We start from the raw sequence: 18030 nt of genomic DNA on the forward strand, positions 1-18030 counted from the left end.
TTTATCAATTGTCTAATGGCACCATACCAATTATCGCTCAATCGTATGCAAAAAATACCTTCACTCTTTTACGTCGCCCTATAATGTTAAACAGAATGTGCCAGTATTGTTTTAAACTGGCATAGCTGGGTTTTGGTCGCGTGGGACTATAAATGGCACCTTTTGCTCGTCCTGGAAAGAGCTCTAAAGCATGTTGCTGAGCATTAAATACCCTACAACGTGATGGCACAACAGAGAAGTTGGCAAAGTGTGAGGTGCTTTAACCAAGGACTTAATATAGGTGGAAATTTTAATTTTCCTGGCAGCACTGCTAGCAAAGAATAATCTCAGTACTAAATGGAGTCACCTCATTAGAGTATGACATATGATAGAAACATTTAAAAGTAAACAGATGCCGAAATACATTCGTAGGCTACATCGAGACCTTTACTATTGTTCTAATTGCCTATCGAGCATTAAAAATCGTCTTACTGCTGTTATTCACACAACGTTTAGTAACGTTGGAATTACATTATCTTCTTTACTTCACCACCAAGTGGATGGAGGCGGCATCCAAGCAGGCCTGTCTAAACAGATCAAGTGGCCCTGGTTCGACTCTCGGGGTGTGCGCTTGAGCAGCGTACGTTAAGGACTGCTCTCCATTCAGTGGCATCTAATGGATGGAATAATTCCCCGGCAACAAGACTTCAACAATCGGAAACTTCCCTCTGTCAATCTCGGTGACCGGGCCTGCGTCAGTGATTCAAAGCCTCTACAAGTATGCGAAACTGCCAGGATTAAGCTCTGAAAGAAACTTTTCCAGTCCGAGGGTAAAGATTCAATTAATCTATCAAAAGTATTTTAAGTTATGGTGTAAATGAATGATGTGTTGCTTACACCCTGTGGAAAATCTCTAAATAACGTAAAAGTTATGAACAATTGGTTTGTTTACATTCTGGCTACTACTTCACTGTGAAATTGAAATAAACTATTGCTTAGTGTGGTGTATGTCTTTTATATGTCATTGAGATACGCGCGTGAAAAGAATTATTTTCTTCGCTTTATCACGTACTTTCTGATGTCAAACAACGCGTTGAAAGATTAAACTTTGACTTGAATCCAAATACATACAAATAATATGATTTAAAAGGGCATATATAAATATATTTTTGGACAAAGCTAGCCTACCTTGAATAGGCGCATTTTATAATAAAATGACAAACATAAGCTTACTACGAATTCACAAAAACACTTTTCCACCTTTTGTGCAAATTGCATCTGCGAGATTTTGAAATTTCTCAGCCGAGTGATATGAGTAATTCTTCCTGACGTCATACCAAAGATGAGGAAAATAGCTCAGCAATTGTTTTGAAACCTGATATGTTGAGAGTACTTGGAGCATATTTAGGACACAACTGGCCCATTGAATCTAAACGTTAAAGCTAGTTTTTGTGCAAAATGTGATCAATTGTGAAACTTTAGTATGTTTCTATCATGGAACAAATTCTCATTCGCGTTACTGGGCTCAGCATCTTATTTATCCGAAAGTTTGTAAGTGTTCATCTGTGCATGATTTAAAGGAAAAATGCGATGGTATGACAGTAGAGATAATTATTGACTTTGCCTCGGCAGAGATGTTTCTATGAATCAGAAACAGACTTGAAAATGTATTTTGTTGTGTGATCACCATCTAGCGGTGTTATAAATATAAAAGTAGTGAGCACTATAAGTTTATACAGTCCTGTTGTAATAAAAAAGCTAATGTAATCTTTTTGGACGTAAAAAAGAGCAAAAAAATCACTCAAATGCACTACGTATCACTGTAATCGCATCCACTACGACAAACACACAGAGTAATCTCTTAACCTTAACTCTGTAGTTTTACACTGACATCATTTGAATATGAGAATTCCGTTGTGTTTTGTTAACACAGTGAAGTGTAGGTCTACATGTAATCCGACCTGAGTCGATCCCAACTAGTGTATAGAGGCTACACCGGTATGGATACTGGATAGCGAAACACAATGCTCGCTGTTCTATAGTGAGTAGCCATGTAGTGCTGAGGCCAGGAAGATCGCTCCTTCTAAACTGTGTTTTGTTCAGTGAACGTGAAATATTTACTGATATTTAAGACTCAGGTCGGATGACATGTAGACCTACACTTCATTATGTTTGGTTTAACGCTATGGCTAGTCTCCCTCCTCCCCCCCTACTTAAGGCTACTTGTTGTTGGATCCTCCATGTAGTGTCATGCTCACAACAATCTCAAAGATAGAATCGTTTGTGGCGTCATGGTAGCATAGGCGCAAATGACATTTGTGCAAAAGTGCAGCGAGATGATCAAAACAGTGATAAACTCCAGAATTACTTCAAATTAAAAATGTATTATTTATTATTTTAACTTTATTATTTTAAAATTGATTATTTTAAGAGAAAAAATAAATGGAAAAATAAAATAAACGATTGTGTGTCAGTGAAACGAATTACTGTAAGAAAACAGATATTTCCACTCTTTTTGAATTGAATCCATCAAATCGATCCATAATTAGTCCAACCTAATCTGATCTGGTCTCCCGCTAGTGCAGATTACAAAACGTTTTGGAAAAGTTTCTCATCTAATGCCACGTCAGAAATTGGCATCAGGACCACGCAAAAGCTCTACTCCACTTGATCTAGTGTAGCGCTTGCGCCAACGCTAATCTATATTAATACCACCTTGTTTGAGAACATGACATGCTGCTTTTACAACAGCAAGCTGTTGCAGATTATTTTAAAAACGGCATAGGCCCGTATATCGCATACAAATCATTTTTTGTCAGCGTTTTGCTCAACTAACCGCAAAAACGTTTGGTCAGCTAATTTGGCAGTGGCTTAGATGCTGTTTCAACAATTTCTGGCCTAAGATAACCGGGCCTGCGTCAGTGGTTCAAAGCCTCTACAAGTATGCAAAACTGCTAAGATTATGCTTGTACAGAAGCTTTCTCAGTCCGAAGATAAAACTTTCTTCCATCAAACGCTTAAAGGTAAAGTTTGTTACTGGAAACGTTTAGTTTGTAGAATGTAAACAAATTGATTTAATCCTCCATTTCATACCTTGACCTTCGTTTTTAACTTTTTTGAGATAACAGAATTGTTCTTTTGCACTATAATGTCGATATTAAAACTACTGCAAAGCGAAGCAAAATTTTATGCAGTTGAGTCATGATGGCCTATACATTTTGTAATCTGCGCTTTTGGTGATATGTATTGTGGATTATTATACTACCACAAAGCACTTCCTAAACTCCATGGAGATCTGCTATAAAATTTGGGAATTAAACACAGGTTCCAGTGATAAAAGTTTTAAAAAATCGACACTGTAAATAAATCCAGTTTTAGATGTAACTTTCAATAGACAGATTTGAAGAAAATGTCTCTAAACAAATATTTTCTCATGTGGTCTTAAAGATTAATTTGATCAAAAAGTTAAAAGTGAAACTTTCGTTTGACAAAAGTCAAGAAATTGTCTGAAAAGTTTTCTAAAAACGCCATTTGTTGTATGTACGCGTAGCGATACACTGATACATAACTTAGTGTTGTTGTTAATTTTCTAAAGTTGTCATGTGACTCAAATGTGACTTCATAGACATCAAGTGATGATGTTTTGAAATATTTCCAAACCAGCAACATTTCCAAACCAGCTATTACTCGTCAAGTGAAATAAGAAAAGATAAAAATAAAACATTACAAACTTATTGAGGAACAGAACCAATATTTAAATTTTTTTAGTTTTTTTACGTTTTTATGAAAGACTAAAATTATTTAAGCATTTTGTTCATTTTTTTCGAGTTTAAAATTTGTCTTAAAAAATTCTATGTTTTTAAATCTTTCAACTTGGCAGTTGTTTGCAATCAATTTCGAATATGAATAACAGGTTTAACTTTTTCGATGCTAGCCTATGTGGTGTAAGTGGTCCAAATCTCGATCCCACGCACATAGCCTACAACTCTAACGTGAAATATATCCGAAGTCTGTGGCCTATAGAACAGAAAATTTGCCAATTAACAAATAAATTACTTGGTTTATCCAATAAGTCAAAACATACTTTTAAGGGGGTGCGTTTTTCAGCACTATTTTCTTTGCAGACAATAAAACTGCAAATACTTTTTGACTTAGTATAAATATACCAATATTTTTAAAACATTTTGTTGTGTTTACAGCGCTGTAAACATTTATAAAATCATGAGGCGAACTAGATACAAATTGCTCAGTAGATTTTTTGACTCAGTTCTATTCCAGGCAACAAAATCCGTCATTTTAACGTCTGAAAACGTTGAATCAATGTAAAAATGACAGATTTTACTATCTGGGATAGACCACTTACGTTGCATCTTTTGACAAACTATTTTAATTTTGATACAAACAAAATGTTCCAGATCTTACAAGTTGTTATAAGCCTCACAAAATAAATCTAAAGTTAGAAAACCAACCTTAAATAAGTTCACTGAACAGCTGTGCCACATAAAACTTAACTTTTCAAACTTAAAATCAAAGTAAATATTAACAAGAACTTTAGTAACCAAAGTTGAATTCTGTGGTTTTGCAGTGGCACTTTTGTATATGTGATGTGTTATGTTTATACCGCATGTTGTAAACTTTAAAGTTGAGAAAAGTTTATTTTTTATTATTGAAAATCAAGCAAAGATGTCGGTAAAGAACTCATAGCTCAGTATGTGTTTTACCAAATCTGAAATCTTTCAAAATATATTTTTTTTGTTTAATGTCAACAAGTGTTAATTTTATAAATTGCAAACATTTTCGAGATTCAACCCCAAATCTGAAAGCTAAAGTCAAAGATTTTAAATTTAAATTATTTCCAGGCCTACCGCGACTAGAATCAGACTAGACGTCCTGCTTCGTATTCCAAAGGATTCACAGATAATTTTTTAGCTTTATTTGAAATTCCAAATAAATGTGATTAATTTTCTCATAAAACAGCGCAGAAAGCGTGCAAAACAGCACAAACCTTCCCTGTTTTGTTCCAATGCCTTTCTCTAATTGTTCATAAATCCGAAATTTTCCGATTCTGAAATTCTCCGATGATTTGTCTGGACAGAACAATTATTGGATTTACTTCATTCCAACGTGCTAGAGTCACCGTTTACTTTCAACTTACGCATGAAAACACGAAAGCTATATAAACGCCATTGCGCACACCACAACGGCAGATCATGAAAACAAAATGGTGAAGTGAAACATAAAATTAAAAAAATAGCCATACGCTATCAACCACTTGTGAGGCTTAATTTTAACTTTGCGAAAATATTGATGGTTTGATTAAAGGAACAATGAAAACTATTAATACTACAAAAAAGTGCTCAATGCTAAGCAAAAACAAAGCAGAGCGAATTAAATCAAATATAGTTATTACTATCTGAAGCCTTTACAAATTGTTTCACCTAACGGATCATCAGAAGGTCTTATTCTATTCTATTTGAATAAGACCTTCTGATGATTCGTTAGGTGAAACAATTTGTAAAGGCTTCAGATAGTAATAACTATATTTGATGGTTTGATTTAAGTTAAAAACTGCTCTTAAAAATCTTTGGTAGTGACAATTCAATTACAATTTGTTTCACAAAGTAAATAAATGCTTTCTCTTTCACAGCTTAAAATCTAAATCGTGATACTGAAAACAATTAAATACTTGAAGAAAATGAAGATCATTCTAATTTTGTTGTTGGTAACTGTCTACGTCACAATTGCGCAATCACAATCAGGTGAGCGAATAAATGCTTTCAACAGTTATTGATTGTTTATTTTGTTAAGAAAACAATTAAACTCAAGTTAAATAAGCCAAACAGTTCTTTCTTTTTTGGTCTGTTTGATTTAAAGTTTAGTTAGTGTTGTAAATTTGTATTTTCTTGTTTTTCATTGTTCTTAACTAATTTTCCATTTTTTAGAAACCAAGAATCCGATGACAGCAAACTCTTTTGTTTCCAAGTTGAAACAAAATGTGAAGTCCAGATCTGTCCGAAGTGTCTTGCGAGTAACTCGGGTAAGGAAGCACAGTATATCAGTTCAGTTATTACATATCGTTTTAGTGGTGGCCTTAGAGCTAATTCCCAATTATTTCTTCCTTTTCTTTTTACCTTAACCATAGCCACCTGGAGATGTAGCCATGCCTTAACATACGTTTCAATGTTTTATTTTTAATCGAAAAGAGGTTTGAGCTATATTTCGTGAAAGATAGATCACATCCAAAAAGATTACTGTACAAACCAAAACATAAGTCAATCATATTCGAACCCACACTTTTCATTTAATCTTGTTTTAATTTGTTTTAAATTCGCCGCTTCACTGAAGCTTTGTTACGTCATATTGATTTGCAAGGTTAACTTTGTAATACAACGCCGGATTGGTTTAATGCATTTTAAAGTTTGTGGTTTGGTTAAGTAACCAAAAAACGAAAATAAATTTTGAAAGTCAATTTTCATCCATGTATATCTGCTTGTTTACATTCACTCAGGATTAATCGAATCTTGTTATGTTTTAGCGCATTGATTGCTACCCGTCTTGTCGGAGGAATATGTGGACGAGAAAATACGTGCGGTATTGTTCACAGATGAGAATGCCTTGTAAGTGAAACAGTTGTTCATATAGTTTGGAAGTCCCGAGTGTTTTTATACAATGCTTTTAAAATTTAAAAGTAGCTTTGGCGATTCCATACTTAATTAATCAGCAACATTATATACATTAAATGGTCGTTCAGTGATGGCTGTTTGTAGGTCACTGGCGTAATTTCCGGCCCTTTGTAGAGCCTGGAGATATGTGTATGTGGCTCTTTCGAAACCTATCTGAATATCAAATAGGTGCTTTCTATTAAAATTTTTCATTACCTTTGTCTTGTATCATAATGGAATAGGAAATGATTGCTCATGATTACTTTCTCTAGCTAGGCGGTGGGAAGAAACTTTTTTTAAGGAAGAGAATTGGAGCTATAGTATAGACAGGGTTGGAAGTAACGACTAGTTGTCACTATTCGATAGCGTTATTCGTTGCTTTCTGAATATCGAATGCTTACACCCATTCCTTTCAAAAATAAATATCGAATGCGCGTTATTCACTGCTTTTTTATGCAAGCAACGAAATCATTATTCGTTTTTCACTAATCGATATTTAGGAGAACTGCTGAATCATTTTTTGTTGTTCACTTACTTCGTCGTCAAAACGAATTTACGAGACTTAGTTTTCGGAGTACTATCCGACCTAGTCCCTTTCCGGTTTTCGAACTTTAAAGGATTAAGAAAAATTTTGCGGCAACATAGTGTAGAAAAACCATGCCAGTGAGAGTCGTTAGCAGTGTTGCCAACCTTGCGGTTTTCCCGTAAGTTTGGGCTTGTTTTTTTTCGAGTTTTCGTATTTTTTTGAGTTTGCTGGTCGCTTTTTTTGGGCTTGTTTTTGGCCAGTCAATTTTTAGTAATTCCTATTCATTGCTTTTTTTAAGTACCGATAACGGAAAGTCATTGCTTTTTTGGGCACTATCGAATAATGAAATAGTCATTGCTTTTTGACTAACGACTTCCAACCCTGAGTATAGACTATAGAGCATGGGAGCTAGAGCTGTACTCAGAAAGTTAATGAAAAATATAAGACGTTTATATCCGCATCAGTTTGATGCCATGAAAGTGCTATCAACATTAATAGAAACTGGCTCATGATACGTTGGCGTAGGCGTTGCTATTCTTGGAATGACTTTTGATTAAATGAAAAGTTTTTCTTACCAAACGTGTAACGTTTATCACCAGCATACGTGGTACTTTTGTAAGATATAAATATTTATCGGGAAATATAACTACAATTTTTTGTTTCAGATCTTTGCTATTACTGTCGGTACCAACTGCGATGTGGAGAAAGATTTTATTATTTTTAAGCATCTTAAAACTTCCTTCATTATGTTTGTGCCAGCAGCTATCATTATTTTTGGTAGTAAAATCTTGAAGTTTTTTAGCATCAGAATAATTTCAAAACTTACCTATTCCAAATTTCAATATTGTCTTTTCCTGTCAATGCAAAAAGTGCCTGTGTAGGGGAGTCGCTTTATCTCGCCGCCACAAATCAAAGCTGTTTGTGACCGAACAGAAAGAGCGGCGAGCTTCAGGTGATTATAACTGGCTAGCCAAGTAACGTTGAAAATTTGAGATGATTAAAATGTTTTTGTGAACAATGATTGCTTCATGGAAGCCACTCATTACATTATATAGCACGTCGATTTATTTAAAATATTATTTTTTCCGACATTGTTTTTTTTTATGTTAATTTATATTTATTGTTACAAATACTGTGTTTCTGTGCTTATCTTGAAAAAGCACTCTGTTTACTTTCTCATTTAAGACATTCTGTTTGCTGCTTTTTGACCGCTTTACATTCTACAATTCTGTAGTTTATCCACAGCGCTACTAGAATTAAGAATTGCAGCCAATCACGCATTATTTATATATTTAACCCCATTGTATTTTATTATTCTATTTGAATAAGGACCTTCTGATGATCCTCCTTTTAGGGTGAAACAGGCTGTCAAAGGTTTAGAGAGTAATAACTAATTTGATTTAACCCCATTGTAATGCCAGTGAATTTGTAGTCATGCAAATTAAATTGTTTATTTATTGTTGCTTTTTATAGTGAATGTTTTAATCATTGCACATTTGCCAATTTTTTATCAATGTTTATAGTCAAATTACAGTTCCGACGTTTTATTGCTTCACGCAGGAAAGATTAGTAGGATTTTTTTAATTTTTGCCATGACCTTACTTGGAATCGAACCAGGTCTACCAGAAGGTGATGGTGGAATTGTAAACCAATTGAGTTCAGCACAATTGAATGGCGTTTTTCAGTATTGTCTCTTGAATAAAAATTGGCTCATTCAATAAAAACAACAGCATATTTGATGTTTGGGTGATAGTATACTGCAATGAAGGAATTTCAGTTGGAGACTACCGGAAGTGAAAAAGAGAAAGGCAGAATTTGCCTTAATTCTGTTCGGAAAACTATTTCTCAATTTTGCCGAAACAATTCTTCTCACAAAACGTTGTAAAGTCTCTAATCTTTCACGGGTAACAACGTTGCAGACAGAAAAAAATAGCAATTTGTGTTTAAAAGATTTCATTCTAATTCCCTTTACAACCGGTTGTAATCAAATTATGATTAGGCTCAGTGGCGTAGCCAAGGGGGGGGGGGGGGTTTTGGGGGTTACAACCCCCCCTTTGGCACGCGTGTGATGTCACGATATTGAGAATGATGCTTTCAGTCTCTTTATGCTTGAGAATGATGCTTTCAGTCTAAAAAAAATTGCCTAATCTTAAACAAAACTGCTTTAAAAGAGCGAGTTTTGCCAATACCAAACATTGAAACATCTCAGCCAGGATTTAGCAACAAGAAAACATAGAGACTTAGCTTTATTTCCGAAAAATGCCGAAGGAAACATGATCTTATCCTTTTGCTATGCCACCGGACAGCACCATTTTTCAGGAATATTCATACCCACATTTTTGTTGAAAATGCTCTCAGAATGCACCAAATTTAAAGTAATTTTTCAAAAATTTCTGGGGGAGGCCCCTCAGATCCCCCCGCCGCTGGGTCGTCAAAACCCCCCCCTTTCAAAATTCCTGGCTACGCTACTGATTAGGCTATCTTTCGTTCAGTAAATCAGATCACTTCATGTTAACCAAAAGCAAAAATAGTAGAACAGTACAGAAACGAATCGCAATCCATTTCCAAAGATCTACACTACAGCTGTCCAACACCTATTGTTTCAAGACATCTGATTAGAATTATAAACGCGAGAGTATCAACTACTGTAATTGCTGAAATTGCTAAATAGACCTTGATTAGACCATTCGAGAACAAGCAGTCACCCAAAGTTTGCTGTACGCAGTTTTTTCGAGTGGTACATAAAAACGACTGTTACTTTTTTTAAATAAAAATGCCATGAAATCGCTTGGAAATTACCTTTGCCAAAAGTCAAGCAATATTTCATATTTTACTAACTATTACTTTATATTTAGTAAAAACATGAATAGTTGCTGTTTATTTTCGATGAGGACTAATCACCGAAAGGAACTTATTTCGAGAAAAGCTGTGAACAATATTGTTGATAGTGGTAAATGATATCAGCTAAAATGATTGAGGTGATATCAAAGACGCTAACTAGTGACTGGGATAGACGTATTTCTTAAAATACCTGTTTCATATCTGAAGTTATTTAAAAAAATTCTTTAACCTTTTATTGGCTTTGAGATGTAATATAAATAACTTTGTCGTGGCGACTCAATTATCACGTTACTCAATCTTGTTGTGACGTCACACTTCAGGGGATCCAATCTTAACTTTTTTTAATGACGCGTTATGGCGTCTAAAAGATAGAAAAAAAATATCTGTAAGTTGTTAATCTCATTGTAGGTGGCTTCATTCTTATCCTTACGGACATTTATCTTTTGCTTTCAACATCATCATCATCATCATTTTCAGCCTGTGAGAGCCCACTGCAGAGCGTAAGCCTTCCCCTTTTCATGCCAATTTACATGATTATGTGCCAGTTGGTACCAATTGGTTGTATTGCATTGTTTGTCAATGTCGTCCCTCCATCTTACTTTTGGTTTTCCTTTCTTTCTTTTGGTTTCTCGTGGTGTCCATGTTGTTAATTTTTTAGTCCATCTATTGTCCTGATATCTTGCTATATGACCTGCCCAGGACAGACAAAAACACAGCACCAGCCATAACATACGATATACCAGCACGATAAACGTGATCTGATCTTTTAAACTTTTTCCTACAAAATTTTTCTCAATTGGGTTAAATCTTGCCTTTTGATTGTTCAATAAACCTCATCTGCTGTAACAACCTGCATACTACAAATACACGCACGTGAGGCTAAGCTGTGGAACCGGTCGATTGAAGGTTACTGAGATATATCTATTGGACTAAGACACCATGATAAAGACGAAACAGATCGTTATGATCTTTTGGATATTAGTGCAGTAACTACCTAAAAATTATATAACATCTGTTTCGTCTTTCATGTTCGTCTTTAGTGGCTATGGTAAAACAGCAACTCGGTTGGGTGACTTTCCAATAATGCAGACCTGGTTCGACTCCCGACTTAAATCGGTTGTGGATAAACACTGCTCACCTCTACCCAGGATGTAATAAATTGAGTGGGCGTAGTTGCTGACCAACGACGGATGAGAGAAAGGAACTGGCCATGCTACTTTGGTTAGTGTCGTAGGGTTACCTTGTCTTTTCATTCCCCAACTACCTTGCTGGTTCACCATTAAACTACTTTTTTGGTTTTGTTATTTTTTTGCCACAAGCATGCAAAGCCAGGTAAACAAGATAAATTTGAATACAACAAAGTAAATTCACAACCAAAGCTCTAACACCAGTAGCATTATCAGGGGGGGTCCAGGGGGGAATTTTTACTAAGGCCCGGAGTAATTTTAGGGGCCTATAACCATTCCAAGAGGCACGAGAACTAAGAAACCATCTCGTATTGGATAGATATGGTGCGTTTTTCTTAAAGGTGCCTTAATCTTGGTTAGAAGACCTCAATGGTACCTTGGCCCAAGCTATCATCATGTCTGTCACTTTTTTTAATTTGTGTTTTCTTGGGCTTGGGACTGTGCCAGCTACACACATAACTATGTAGCTTACTGTTCAAACAACAATTCAAGAAGGTTTAAAAATTTTCAATGTACTGCCGCCTTTCCCTTTTCATTGTGCATCCTTGTAGCTATATGTCGCGTATTGTAGCTAGTGCTATCTTTTATACCTCGGACACGCTAATGACTAAAAAAAAAATTATATGATAAGTTGATGTGAAACGCAATTGTGTTTTGGACGGAAAAAATGGGCCATTAAGGTCATGATCGAACAAAAATGGAAGTGGCGACTTCTGCGAATCCCCACATCTCTACAAAAAATAGGCAAATGTGCAATTACGTGAATTAGGTTTTAAAGGACTTTATAAAAGTGCATCGGTTCTGTGACTGACTAGCGCCACACAATTAAACTCGAAATTGTCTTTTAATTTTTCTTTCCGCTAGGTGTCGCTAACTGAAGAATAATTCTTGATGTGTCTTGCTCAAGGGCATTCACCAAACCTTGAAGCATCATTTCTTGGCTTTTGTCATTTCTCCTTTGGCAGCCCTTCTGTTTATTGATTCCTCAATCGAAGTTGCTCGTTTGCTGCAAGCGATGTCGAATTTACGTTACAGGTCGCTATTTCGGTGGTGCAACGTAAACCAGTCAAACCCAGCTTTCTAAACTGATTATTTATAAACAATTCTTACTTCATTCGAGCAGTGACAATGCAAAGTGTGAAGACAAATTCAAATAATTAACTTCTTATCTGCAAAATCTTTAACTCCCATTAATTGATTTAACGTTTTCTTCCTGTTATCTCAATCGTACAGCGTGTCTTTAAAATCAAAAATAGACAATTTCAAGGTACGGCTCGTTTTCCTAAGGACACAAACCCATAAAAAGATACCAACATAAGTAAACACAATTGTATAGTTTATGATACTGTTATATTTAGTTGGTACAGCGATCAAAATTTGTAAACTTTTCTAAGATGACGACGAATTTATTGTCTGGAGAGTCTGCTTCCATTTTGGGACACGATCAGAAACATTTTATAATTTGTCTGCTTTTTGCGCATAAAATTGAGTTGCGTTATAAAACGTTTGGAAAGTGAAGGAAAGGTCAGAGAGTTGGTTTCATCAGCTTTATCCGAACTGGTTCAATCTTAAAGTCTCCATAATTTCCAAAGACATTCATAACCGCATTGGATGAATTTCTGAAGATAGCTATGCAGCAGTAAGGCATCAAATGTTTTGTTTGTCGTATCCAGGCTTACACCCGGTGGTTGAAGATTTAAATTAAGTGGACGGAAAGGCAAGAAAGTCAATCTTCGTGTCCACCTTCAGGCATGCCTTTAAGTGTCCTGCCAAAGACACAGCCGAATGCTCTTGAGCGGTGTCGAACCGGCGCCTTTTCGATTGCCGTTCAATGGCTCTCACCACTCGGCTATGCAGAGACATCAAATTAGTCAAGTTATTTCGCTTACACAGTATAATTTATAAACTATAAAGCGAATAATGAAGAAAGACGATGTTAATTGATATTTAACAACAAATATACCACATCTGATCTCACATTATCGCCGCCAATTCGTCAACAAAGGTATAAAACAAAAGTTGTTTGCTGAGGATGAATGTACAAAATCTGCTTGGAGGATAAGTCTGTTTCAAAATTATTCTTGCTCACATTTGCTATGAGTTCTTGAACTGTTATGATTCTTCAGCCACTGGCTTGCTGTGAACAGTTTCTGAACAGTTTGAACAGTTGAACAGTTTGAAACAGTTGAACTGTTGAACAGTTTCTGACTCAAAGTTGCAGATATCTCCAAGCAGTGTTTGCCAACCAATCCAACAAGTGATGACCATTGCAGTTAAAATCAATTTTAAATTTTGTACAGTAAGTCCAAGATATGTATATTGTAACAGAGTTAGCTGTGCTATGAAGATAAATGGTGACATATCTTCTTTTTTTGTGAGACTGGAAGATTCAGATTTCAGGGCAGGTGATGGAAAGCCAGGTGAGTGTAGCTTCGTCCAGTGCTGCTATGCCATGCATTCCATTTGATGCTTTGTAAATGGGACATTCAAGAATAACATAGTCAGCAGTTTGTTCCTTCGCGCCGCACTTGCAGACCGATGAGGGAGCCAAACCCCACTTGTGCATATTGGAATGTGAGCGGCCGACTCCTGTTCGATGGTAGGATAATAATAGATAAATAATGAGAACTCTTTATACATCAAAAGTATGGATGACTTCAAGATTGTACTCTTTGCGTTTTATCAAGTCTATGAAACAATCTTCTGACAAAAGTGTGAACTCGGCTGGACACTGGATAGCCGAATAGAGAATGTGAAAACACCAGCCGAGAAAGACGATGAAGATGATAGAAGAAAAAACTAAATCTATAAAAACAATGCAATATTACCAACAGTTTCTAAAATCTTAATCCAACAATTAATTAGACCAATTGCGTAGACAATGGAAAAGATTCCAATGGGTTTTATTAAATTAAAATAGCTCTAAGCTGCACCATTATCAACAACAAAGAATCTGCAGACGTTTTGCTCCAGTTTTGGGATTCTTTTTTTTTTGTTAATCAAAGATTACTTCAACTGCGTTTAGTTGAATTTATTTAATTTCAAAGTGTCGAAAAATTACACCTTAGAAAAGTTAAGTTAGCTTTTTAAAACAGCTGCTTGATACTGGTCTGGTTTCTAATGCAATCAGACTGATTGGCTTAATTCGAACCGTATAAAAGCATGGCCAAGATGTCAGAGAAGCAGTTACTTAGTAGAAGGTTGAAGGAAGGAGCAGATAAAGTTACCAATAACTGAAAACGTTCTGCAAAATTAAACTTTATCACTTGTTAAAGAAATAAACTTAACAATTTATTGTGCAGAGAATGCAAAGTGTAAGTCACGAGAAGCTGTACATCTGCTGCAGCAGTTTATCTGGCAGAGTAAATGCGCTTGAGTAAACGTACTTTTTAAAAGATGATGTATTTATGGAGTTACAATCGCTATAACCGTAAAGATTTTTCAAAAAACAAAACTTAAAAATAATTTTATGCCATCTGAAACTTTTAGCATTGCTTTCAAAAGAAGTTTAATATTTTATGCTTTAAATTGAACAGAAGGGCAAAAGCCCGCTCGATCGAGATTTTTAGTACAAACAGCGAAAGCGAAAGCGCGGCCTATCGATCCCAAACACATTGTTTCTATGCAATTCAGTTGTAAATCATTAGATTAAAAAAATCGAAATACCTCAACTACTTTTTTTTGACAGTTATAGTTTTGGAGATTTCTGTGCTTAATTGTTGAATGCGCCAACCTTTTAGACCTGTGATACTTGATCGTGTAATTCAAAAGTTGAACCTAAACATGAAAGGAGTTTTTGTTGTATTGTTATTCTTGAGTCTTGTCACCATTCTTTCCGCTCAAAGTAAGTACAACCTGTCCTAATAAATAAATCGGGCCTCATCTTTCAGATTCATGTTTAAAAATGATACTCTGTATCTAACCCCCAATACAAGGAAGGAACATAATGATGATGATGTTGTTTAAAAACAATTTTGGCCAAGTTTGGACTTGAATTTTATAAATAATTTATATATACCTGATTTTTAGATTATTTGTGGGCGTGGCTTTACATCATTGTCTTGATAAACTTCTTTAGATTATTTGGATAATATGTGTAGTTTGGTTTATAAATCTTTGTCGTCGGACTGGAAAAGCCTTGATATGTTATTCCTGGTAGTTTCGCGCCTACTTCTAGAGGCTTTTGAGTAGCATTGATCTGTAGTCCGTAGCCTACTAATTTAAGACAACAAGTAGCCTACTCAAACATTTTGTAGATTTTTGAAACAATTAAATGTGACCTAACTGCAAAAATGTTTAAAATGGATAGGTTGAAATGATTGAAGTTTTTTTTATCACAGCTTTGTGTCAAATCAACTTACTTACAACGGATAAATGCGCTTCGATAGCCCTTTGGTATAACAACCAAAATAACTTTTTCACAAATCCCTACCACACCAACCCATAAGATTGCAGCCATTGTAACAAGCTTATTGTGTGTTTGAACAGATCGAAGAAATGGCGACAACGGAACAGGTCAAATCTGCAAGATGACCGTACGAACTATGCAAGTGAGTTCAATACCTAATGTGGGCAATAAATTGCTGTAGGACTAAGTTAAGTTTTTGTAATGAATGGTTCCTTTTGTGTTTACGAAAAGAAAACGAAGTTTCGTTTAAAAACTTTCTTTCTCCCGATGCGACTGATTTGGTGTCCTCCATTATTTTGTGTGCCTGTGTCCTCAGAGCTTATTAAAAACGACTCTTTATGATAACCCAAGGAAATATCTATTTAAATATTGACCTTTATTTTAACTGTTAAACGTCTTCAAACGTTGAATCAATGCAAAATGAAATAATTTTGTTGACAAACAAACAGAGGAATAAAGCAAACATTCATCTCAAAATCAGAGGATTGATTTGGCAGTGCAAAAGGAATGGAGAATAAATATTCTAAAATATCCTTACTATGTACTGTAACTAACAATTTCTCTCTAGAAATAAAAATGAATTAAAATAATTTCAAAGAAATAGGGAATGATGTTTTTGCACATGACTAATCGTTAGTTGCTTTCTTTCAGGACTGTCGATGCTATTGCACCAAGTACACCCGCACCGGTAAATACACAAAAACTTGCAGCAATTTTGGTCCATATCGAAGAAGACGTAAGTATTCGAAACTTCTCATTGTTTATGTCTGATATCACTTGCGTTAAATACACTCATGGTGTCGTTTTTTCAGAGAACTTTGGTTTTTGCAAGATTTCCCGAGCTTTCAGAGTTCTTTCAGTTTACAAAAGTTTTCATGTAACAATAAATTCTTGCGCACAAATTATGGAGATTTTGAATACTCCGCTAGGTTTCTGACCACTGTTGTTACGTCATCAATGATGGTAGTGTGACGTTGCCACTAAGATGGCTGCTCTGCTGAAAGAACTCCTAAATTTTTTCTCCATTTGGATGTGAGCCGGCTTAAGTAAATAAATAAATGCAGACCAAAAGTAGCCAAGTCAAATTTACAATGAAAATTGTTTGGATTTAAAGCAAATTGTCGCCGATGAATTTGAGAATGATGAACTGAAGATAATTAAATGTCCCAGACAGCAAAATTCGTCATTTTTACATTAATCAATGTAAAAATGGAAGTGTTTGATTGAAATCGATCAATGCATCAAACCTACAATAGCTCAAGTTTTTAATCCCAGAAAAGGTTTCGATTATAAATGAATATGAATATAGTTAATTTGTCATCCTATTTTCGCAGGTATATGCATTATCTGTCGAATCACCAACAGATGTTTCAACATTGAAGGAGATGCAGTGATATGAAGAAACTCCAGTCCTGTGGTACCTCTTTAACTGGTATTATTGACGTAATCCAAGATGTTGGCTTGTTCGAAAAAGAATTTGATACATGCCCGAAAAAAATGTAATTGCAATAATTGAAGCTTGTTTCAAGTTATTGAAATATTGCATTGTTTTTTTTTAACTTTTTCTGTTTTGATTTTCCATTGGGTGTCTTTTCAAATATCATATAGCGCTTCCGGGGGAAGGGAAAAATGTCAAATGAAAAACCTGTCATTTTGATGGCTGATGGAGAAATGGTGATAAAAAATAAAATGAAATAACTTGCTATTTCATGAGGCTTATTTTCATTAGCAGCAAAGCGACATATTACAACATTCAACCATTTGGAAGTCTGTGTGCTTCTCATCTTTTTTTGTTTGGTGACTGCATTGAGGCATGTTTTTGAAAAATGCAATTGTACTTTCAAGACATAAAAGTTGCAGTTATTGTATGTGATTATTTATTATCAATACATAATGCTTTGTCTTATCCAGATTTAGCCTATGTCGTAGCGGTTTGTGACCTACTGCTGTAGCTTACATTTAAGTTAAATCAGTGGCGTAGCCAAGGGAGGGGTTTTGGGGTTTTCAACACCCCCTTTGGCATGCGTGTGACGTCACGATATTGAGAATGATGCTTTCAGTCTCTTTATGTCTCTAAAACAAAGTTTGCTTAGTTTTAAACAAAACTGCTTTAAAAGAGAGAGTTTTGGCAATACCAAACATTCAAATACCTCAGCCAGGAATTAACATCAAGAAAACATAGAGACTTAGCTTTATTTCCGAAAAATGCAGAAGAAAACATAATCTTTTGCTATGCCACCGGACAGTACCATTTTACAGGAATATTCATACCCACATTTTTGTTGAAAATACTCTCAGAATGCCTCAAATTCCAAGTAATTTCTCAAAATTTTCAGGGAGTGGATCCCCAGACACCCTGCCGCTGGGTGTCATCTTAGGGTTAGACGAGTACGCCATCATACTTCGCCCGCCGGCCATCAACCCCCC

The 18030-nt window shown here is 35.3% G+C and overlaps 1 long non-coding RNA gene across 1 annotated transcript; it reads left to right on the top strand.

Moving 5' to 3' along the window:
• Nucleotides 1–5632: 5632 nt before the first annotated feature.
• On the top strand, nt 5633–8900 carry LOC145777687 (uncharacterized). Its single transcript, XR_014290350.1, has 4 exons — nt 5633–5730; nt 5920–6016; nt 6515–6596; nt 7833–8900. It is a non-coding gene; the product is annotated as an uncharacterized LOC145777687 (long non-coding RNA).
• The last annotated feature ends 9130 nt before the right edge of the window (nt 8901–18030 follow it).

Source organism: Aplidium turbinatum, chromosome 9 (genome assembly GCF_918807975.1).
Source record: "Aplidium turbinatum chromosome 9, kaAplTurb1.1, whole genome shotgun sequence".
NCBI classification, from domain to species: domain Eukaryota; kingdom Metazoa; phylum Chordata; class Ascidiacea; order Aplousobranchia; family Polyclinidae; genus Aplidium; species Aplidium turbinatum.